The sequence below is a fragment of the Rhinolophus sinicus genome, chromosome 1 (genome assembly GCF_057876585.1).
Source record: "Rhinolophus sinicus isolate RSI-liver-muscle chromosome 1, RSI-T2T, whole genome shotgun sequence".
In the NCBI taxonomy this organism is placed as follows: Eukaryota; Metazoa; Chordata; class Mammalia; order Chiroptera; family Rhinolophidae; genus Rhinolophus; species Rhinolophus sinicus.
In genome coordinates, this window is record NC_142501.1 from 56,579,863 (window position 1) to 56,588,688 (window position 8,826).

Consider the following 8,826-nt stretch of genomic DNA (forward strand, 5'->3'; position numbering starts at 1 on the left):
TCTGCAAAATGATGACAATAATATCTTGCAGGATTTTTTGTGACCTTAAATAGGGTTGACATAATACATGCATCACGAGGCCTGGCACATGATCAGTGTTCAATAACTGGTAGTTGTGTCGTCATGTTCATTAAGATCATTCCCTCCTACGCAGGTTAATATAGCCTGTCACACTGAGCTAGTGCAGAGAGACTAACGCAGAGGCAGAGAAATGAGAAAAGGTGACTCATGCGGGTACAAGTAGTATTGGATAATGACTAAAACCATCAGAAAGAATTACTGGGTTGCACTCTGGAGTGTGTGACTCAGCTGGAGCCTGAGTACAAAGGGTCCCTAAGCGGAAGCTTCAGGGACAGACAGGGGGCAGCTGACACTGTGCCCACTGTTGGCACAGTCCAACAAGAGTTTCAAGGAGAAATGAAAAAAAAAAAAAATCAGTCCTGAGAGGGAGCACCACTGAACCATGCTGCCCTGTTTTTGAGCAGCAGCTGCAAGCAGGGATAGCAGCTGCAGCTGTTGTCAGAAGCCTGGATTCCCAGGGAAAGTGGGCATCAGGCAAAGTGAAAGGGAGGGAGGCACCAGCACAGGAAAGTGCCCTGGGCTCCCAGGATAGGAGATTCCACTGCACAGAAAGTAGGGGCCTGGGCCAGGAGGGAGAGGTGTGGGTGGCAAGGGGAGGGTGTTCAGAACGTGGAATGATGCTCAAACCTTGAGCAAGCCAATGGATCAGCAGAAGGACCTAGATTGGGGGTCAAGACCTTTCTAGCCATTTCTGCTCTTAGACTGATATGTAAACATGAGCAGGCAATTGTCATAATGGCTAACGCTAACTGAGTACTACCCAGCTGCCAGGGAATGTTCTTTATTTTTCACATACATGAAATAACGTAATTCTTACTGTAAGACTATGGAATCAGTGCTTGCACCGCCTGCATTTTACACATAGAAATCTGAGGCACAGCGGAGGTAAAGCAGCTCTACCGTGTCACATAACAAGCAAGTGACAGACATGAGATTTAACCTGAGAAGTTTGGCATCTGAACCTGCATTTTTATCCATTGCTCTCTACCAGTGCCATCCAATAAAACTGTCTGCAATAACAGGAAATATTCTATAATATTAAGCACTTGAAATGTGGCAACTGAGGAACTGAATTCTTGATATTATTTAATTATAATTAATTTAAATTTAAATAGCCTCATATGGTTAGGTGCTATACAGTGGATAGCACAGCTTTATATTGGTTCTCTAAAGAGACAGATCTATATGGATTTCAGTTATTAATTATTTTTTCCATCTAAAAATTGTGGGTTTGCACACAGGGATGGAAAATATGGGAAGTGATTGCCACGATTTCCTCCATGACCTCGGCCCATACAGATGTCATTCATCAAGCATGACTCTCTTTCCTACCTAGCCTAGATGTTCCTCAGAATCCATCGCAACAGAGGACTCCAGGTAGCCACTGTCAAGAATTTAGATTCTTCATGTGAAAAAAAGTGAGCTCCACCTCTAGACAGTATCTAAGGAAAATCCCAGGGTTAGGCACTAGAGGGAAAGGGATGCCTTTCAGAGGCCTCCTCTTCCCGCCTTTCTCTTCCAGCAGCACTGCTTTTCTTTCTGTCCCAATCAGTTGTACCCCCACCAAGTTGTTCTTCACTCACATGACCTCTCCCCCATCCCTTTTCTTAGTCTGGGGCGGGGAGGGGGGGGGCTTTTTGCAATGTACTTAAGGTTTTTAACAGGTTTTCTCTCAAGACCCCATCCCAGTCACTTTTGCTGCACTGAATGTCTATTCTCTTGTCAGCTGATATGAATGGAGACACAAGAAGATTTATTTTTTTTCTTTCTAAATAGACCACTGAAGAAATCCTCTACCAGAATCCATGGTGCTGGATTCAGAGGCAGATCAGAGACCAGGGAGATGCTACTTCCTGCAAACACAAGTGAAGTAACAGCTCTCTAGATAGTTCTTGAACTAGAATCTTTGTTTCACAATCGTCAAGGTAACTTACCCTTGGCATCAGTCTAGGCCTCTAGAAACTCCAAGGCCTTATTTGACAAGTATTTTTCTAGCTGATGCCTAATGAACTTATTCTCTCTCTCCAGATTGACTTATAGCTCCCCTGCCTTCCCTTGATCTTTGGCTGCTAAACTCCTACTTAGATTTCAAGATGTCACTTGCCCTGGGAAGCTATTTTGATGCTGCTCCCAACACACACACACACACACACACACACACACACACACACACACTCACACACGTCCCAGGCTGGGTGAGGTTCTCCTACTCTGTGAGCTAATAGCTCCTTTGCTCACCTCACAAAGCATTTTACAGCCACCTCTACCAAAGCATTTAATTAATTCTGCTGCACTACTGTGTTCCTAAGTCTATCTCCCCTGAAGTCTGTTAGCTCGTCAATAGTAGGGAGCTAAAGTACAGGTTTTTGTCCCTAGTACCTTGCAAAGAGCTTGATATATGGCAAGAGTTTAATAAATATTCATCAAATGAACAGAAGACTAAAGATGACTGAGCTAGAGACAAGCTGAAGCTCCTGCGGCAGAGCAGATCAGTGTTACTGACAGACCAACCTCAAGGTCAGGGACAAGGGAGCCTGTTTCCTTGCGGAGCTGACCTTTTCTATTAGGAACAGAATAATCAAGGACTGACTGTGTCCTCTTCATTCTCTGACACCCCCATAAAATTCCAGTCATTCTAATTTTATCCTCACATTTGTCTCCCCTCCTCCCCAATCATGCACAGTTCCAAAACAGTTGGCTTCTCTCTCCCTCTGTCCCAATTGTTTCTCTTTCTATAGCATCGGAATCTCATTGTCATGCCTGTCCTATTCCCTCCTGACTTCTTAACAGCCCATTGTTAGATGTCAGGAGGGCCGGGTGGCAGCTGGGCCCCAGCAGGGGAGACCTGGTGTCCCCAGGGTATCCCTGGCAGGTGCTGGAATACTCAACAGCCAGTCTTGATACCACCAACCTGTCCTCTTCTATAGGTCCCCTGTCTTCTCCCACAGGCTCCAACCCCATTTCTCAGAGGCTGTTAGGGTCTGAATGACCAGCCTGGCTGAGTATAGATTTAACCAGAGAAAATAATCTGCTCTTTTCTCTGAAAAAATGTTCAGGTCTCTCTGGGCTATTTGTACTCTTGTACATTTCTCTTCTCAGTTCGACCTCCTATGTGCTATTAGCTGAAAGCATCCCTAAATACCAAAGTCCAACTCTGAAATTTTTTGAGTATCTCCCTCTACAAAACTCTTACTTCCACATTATCTGAGACCTTCCAATGTTGACCCAATCAAAGCTGTACTCAGTGCTACCTCTACAAGATCGTCTCTCTGAATTCCAGCATCTCCCTTCCCTTCTGTGCTCCCTTCAGTACCTTGGTGTGCCTCTGCCACAGCATAATTCCACTCTTCCCTCACATGTGGGATTGTATCCAACAAACCTAGTGTGGTGCTTGACACATAGGAACTAAGTACTGTCCACTAATTACAGTTCAGGAAAGTACTCTCATAATTTCATTTAGTTTGAGCCTCACAATAACTCATTGCAGGGGTATTGTCATCCCCATTGTATAGATTAGGAAACAGTGACTCTGCACTTATTTGCCCAGAGTCATACAGCCAAAGGTGGCAGAGTCAACACTTGAGTTTTGTAGTTTCACATGACATGCTCTTTCCACTAGAGCTCATTAAATATTTAACTAAATTTTGTTAAGGGAATTGTTAAAGTCTGATGGTAACACAGATGTCAGGGATGCAGATCGAATGGAAGAATAGATAAGCTGAGGTATCAGGAAGAATTTCCTCAAATGTAAGAGGGAAAAACTGTTTATCTTCTTGCTGAATTCTGAGGAAGGAAAAGGAAATCCCTATCTGTGTGGGGTTGGATTAAGTAGAGACCTATGAAGATAGAGGAATGTATGGCAAGATCAAATTTGTTTCTTCCTTTACTTCCTTATTTAAACTATTCAGTCACAAACTTCTTATCCTCACCTTCAATGACACCAGTGCCAGCACCAAGTGACAAGTGGTCCTCATACTTAGACAAAGAGCTTTCCGTTAAACGGAAAGTTTTTGCACCTTATTTTGTCCTACCTTCATTTTACCCTTTACACCCTGCACTTTGAAATCCATAGGCCTTCCCATTTAGCAAAGGTGATACTCACTAAAATGGACTTAATCCTTCAAATGGCCCTGATTTACAAGCTATTCACTCCAAGCCTCCTCAAGGCACTGATGTGTGTAACATCACTAGTCAGGATTCAACTCTAAACTTTCAGTCCTAGCTGGAGACTGAGACATCGGCTTCTTGCCTCTCTTTGCACCACAGGGTCCTGGCCAAATCATTGGGGTGTGAGGGGTGTGGGAAAAGGAGATGCAGTGGACACTTTACTTTTCTGGAAATGAAGATAAGAAATTGAGCATGGTGGTTCTTTTCTAGTTCCTAGTGAGACAGGTTAGTTAGTACGATTGCTAGGTTGATAGGGGGGTCCCTGGTGGAACAAAGAAAAGACAGCCATATCCTAAAACTTCAGGTTTTGAAATCACTCCTTTGCTCCAGGACATAATGTAACAAGGCCTTGAGGTTAATCATAAATTTCCTTTTGGCCTGACAAACGGAGCTGATCTGATAGATAAGAGTGGGTTACTTTGCTAATTCCTTTAGGATGGGCAAGCAGAACAAACCTGGTAGATGAATTTCATTAGAAGGTGCCAGTTCCCTTCTTCACACAAGTTCCCTTCTTCAAACAGCTCCCCTTCCCCAAGAAGGCAAGGGAAGGTATAAAAGTAAGAGCTTTTGCCTCAGTCATGGGGCACCCCCATTCGGGACCCCATCCTGCTTGGGAGCTGCAACCTCTTCTCCTGCCTCTAATAAACTATCCTCTTTTTAAAACTTTTTGCCTCTCCCTGGTCCGTGTTCCCACTCTTCGGCTTCACGAGACACGATCCCGGCCCGCACTCAGAAACTGCTAGCAGATCCAACATCACCTACATCACTATCAGAGAGGATTGTGGGGTCTTAGTCCCACCTACATATTCATGTTGGCTCAAGAAGGCAGCCAAGCAGCTAATTGGGTAATTCCTCAATAACTTGTTCTCTGGGGAAGGCTGCTGCCTCACTCGGGGCTTATAGAATCAAATGTTCAGATTTCACTTTCAGATCTGAATTATACCCAAAGCTGAGAAGTAAGCAACTTGTTAAGTCCCTGGGGCAAGGGAATCGTTTTTTGTAAAGGTAGAAAATAGCTGGGAGCTGGTGATTCTGACCAGGAGGACATATATTTCTGTTGACAGGTAGTGCCTCACCTCCGCCTGTGGTCTCAAAGCAAACCCTCCTCCCAGATATTTCCCTTTCTTCCACCAGAGTATTGTAGATACATGTAGTTTTGTAAACAAAGTTATATTTTTAATAAGTACAGTTAATTTATCACTTGAATGACTACTGTATTGGAAAATTAAAAAAATTTTCTCCTTATTTCCCTCGTTTTTCTTTTTTTTAAAAGAGTAATTCTATACATTGGAGTTTTCTTAAAATGAATCAGACTTGTATATATGTGATTATGCTGATATGGCTTTCCAATTTAAAAAATTCTATTATCAACAATGGATGATATTGGTTGTATGCAGATCATTTTCCCCTGCCTCAGTTTCCATGTTTTGAAAATAGAGGAGGGAGGGAAGTGAATCTCTGTTCCTCCCTCCTAAAGAGAACTAGTCCAATAATAACTGCATTTTTCTAGAGAAATTCAAGGTGGTATTAAAACTAATTTGGAGCACAAGTCTGTAGGAATCCACCAATATGATCTGGATTGAACTTTATATTTTAAAGCTATTTCCATAAAACAGAAAGCACATCGGCATCTTCTTGCCATGAGGACTAGAATGAAGGTCATAAATTCCAGCTCTACTTGACAAGACTTGGGCAAGTCATTTTCTGCTTCCTTGAGAAAATGAAGCCATTCCATTAGATAACATCCATCGAAAATAAATCCTAATCAGTGATATTTAAACTTTTGCTATAGATATTTTTTGTTAAAAGAAAGTTGAAGAGAAAGACAAATGGATATACTCTAGTTAAAGAATGGTGTGGGAGTAAGCTGATTTAGCTAACTTGCTTCTGTACCTTCTCCCATCCACCTCTATCCTCTTTGCTGAGAGTACCCAGGCAGAACATTAGATCAGTTTTAAGGAAATGGATAAAAAAAAGGAGCAGTGCAAGGTATCAAATAAAAATCCATAATTCCATACTGATATAAATAAATGATTGAAAGCATCCATACAGACAGACATACAGACAAATATCCTATGTAGAATATTTTCAAATAATGCATGTAGATTCTGTGCTCTCAAGGAGATGGAGTGTGTACTCCCCATTCCTTAATTGTGAACTGTGAATAGTGATTTCCTTTCAAAGAGTGTATTGTGGAAAAGGTGAAAAACACCATTCTATCAACTTCCACTTGATGTGATATAGTGAAAATGGCACTTCATCACCTTGATCTTGCCACAAAAAAAAATATAACACCAGTCTAATCATGAGATAAACATAAGGCAAATCCCAATTAAGGGACATTCTACAAAATACCTGACCAGTGTTCTGCTAAAGCACTGGTCAAAATCATCAAAAAACTGTTAAGGTCATCAAAAACAAGGGAAGCCTGAGAATCTGTCCCAGCCAAGAGGAGCTTAAGGAGACAAGATGACAAAATATAATGTGGAATCTGGATGAGATTTTGGAACAAAAAAAGGGCAATTGGTAAAAACTAAGGACCTCCAAATAAACTGTAGACCTTAGTTAATAATAATATATCAATATTGGTTCATTAATTGTAACTAATGTACCATACTAATATAAGATATTAATATAAGGGGAAACTGGGTTTGGGATAGATGAGAACTTACCTATACTGTTTTCATAATTTTTCTGCAGAATCAAACTGTTCTGAAAATAAAAGCTTATTTTTAAAAATTTGAAGGAGAGTAGTGAATAAAGATTATGGAAACCTAGAAAATTGTTTGCTTAAGCAGAAGGAGACTTATGACAGCCTTCTCATTTCTGAAGGTTTGTTAGAGGAGAGTGGCTCACTTTGCTGCATCTCCATGGAGGACAATGTAGGAAGAGATGAACTTCAGTTACAGGGGAAGGTTGAAGTCAGGGTCAAGAAATAACTTCCTAGCTGACAGATTTTAGATATCGCAATCTTAAGACCCCTCTGTAGAGGAGGGATTACTATGTTCATATGGATGAGATTGGGGGAAGGATGGGACCACAAGTGTTCTTCTAGGCATCCAGGAATGATCCTTATTCTAGGAATAGACAGCTAGTTAGATCAGGGGAAATGTCTGAGATTCAAAGCTGCCCCTCTGTTTCCAGCTGGCCCTCTGCTTCCAAACAATCTACTTGCCTATATCAATAATATTAGTATTACATTGTGACCTCTAGCATGCAAGAGGTGGTTTCTAATGATCTATGTTAATTAGTATGTAGCAACAATTAACAGACATGTTTGTTATTACCAGCCATCTTTATAGTACTTGACACTTACTAGGTGTTCAATGAATACTTGTTGAATGAATGAATAGATTATAGAGTTAAATTTTAGTTCCACCCGAATATATATTTCACTGATGCAATACTTTCTCTTTCTATTTAGATGATGCAAAAATCCTCTTTTTCTATTTATTTCACTCTCATAACAACTCTGAAAGATAGGCAATAGATATGAACCTCCAACAATCAGCCCTGAGTACTGGATTTTTCTGGCGCAGGTCTAGCTCTTTTCTGCCCTGGATGGCAGAATTTAGTGCCTGAGCTGATCAAACTACTAGTATCACTATAGCGTCAGTTTTCCTTCCCTCTAAAAGACCTCCTTTTTTAGGACACGTAGAAAATTAAGGTAGAGGGGATTACTTCATATTACTCTGTAATCATCCTGCTGGCAATTATTGCTCAGGATTATGTTCTCTTCCCAGCTTATCCCAGTTTTGCAATGGGGCATCTCTCATTTCATGCTTGGGACTCATGGGTACTACTCCATGCTGTTCTTCCAGGTTGAGATCAGAGCGCATGTAAATATGTCACAGGCTACAATGTTTTCTACTCTTACATACATTGCTCCTAAAACCACTTCCTAAATTAAGATAAATATATTAAATCAAGAAATTGAAATTATCCACTATAAATGAGTGTTCTCATAGGCCACAGGAAAAGTACTCCAAAAGACTTCATCAAATGCCCCCTTCTCAATTGTCCTGGTTTCTGAACTGTTCCCTGCTTTGCTTCTGTCTATAAGAGTGCATTATTTTCTTACCTCAATGCATGTCCTCTTCTTACCAATATGGGCTGGTCCCAATTTAGGGTCCATCTCCTTCACCTTCACCTAAGAGCACACCTTCCCAATTCTATTTTCTGAATCAATACCCTGAGGTCTCCAGCAAGTCAATTCTTGGACGTTGTTGATAGTATTCAGGGTTATAAGGCAAAATAAATATCTAGAAGCTCCTTCTGTTCTTAATTACCAACAGCATCTTAGGGTGATTTTCATTTTCAATGAGAGATGTTAAAAAAAAACACCTAAATTTTTTGAATTATGATGTAATATAAATGACTTTCAAAATTTACACTGAAGAGTTCAGTCCCCAGAAGTTCATACATAGTAAAGTGAGTTCAAAGTCAGACTGGGCTCTGACTCCTTGGTCCTGAATAGAAGTGCTGTAGGTAAGGAAATGGCACTGGGAAAGGAGGGAGATGGCTGCCTTCCCTGGCCCAGGCAAAGGGAGAAAACATGGCAATCTTCAATTTAACTGA